Below are 480 nucleotides of genomic sequence, written 5' to 3'. Positions count from 1 at the left end.
GAAAAGAAACAGGTCGCGAGACCCTCATAATAAAATGAAGGCGATCAATAAAGAAAATGGTGGTCGGGCACACTCAGCCACTGATTGTAGTATAAGTGGGTAACTGATCCATCAATAGGTGGTGGAGGTAACGCGATACCCTCTTAATGCTATGCCGGCCGGGTACACTCAGCCTCACACTGTGGCGCTGAACGAAAAGAAAAATGTCGCGAGACCCTCATAATATAAAAGACGACGATCAAAATCAAAATGGCGCCCGGGTAGACAGCTTCACAATATGGCGCTGAACGAAAAGAAACAGGTTTCGAGACCCTCATAATAAAATTAAGGCGATCAAAAACAAAATAGCGGCTGGGTAGACTCAGCCCCTGCCAATATGGCGGTGAACGAAAAGAAAAAGGCCGCGAGACCCTCATAATAAAACGGTGGCTATCAAAAAACAAAATGGCGGCCGGGTAGACTCAGCCCATGCCAAAACCA

The sequence above is a fragment of the Halyomorpha halys genome, unplaced genomic scaffold (assembly GCF_000696795.3).
Source record: "Halyomorpha halys isolate HHAL.00 unplaced genomic scaffold, Hhal_1.1 Scaffold454.1, whole genome shotgun sequence".
Classification (NCBI taxonomy): Eukaryota; Metazoa; Arthropoda; class Insecta; order Hemiptera; family Pentatomidae; genus Halyomorpha; species Halyomorpha halys.
The sequence above is the reverse complement of the archived record's forward strand: the minus strand, read 5'-3'. Positions refer to the sequence as shown.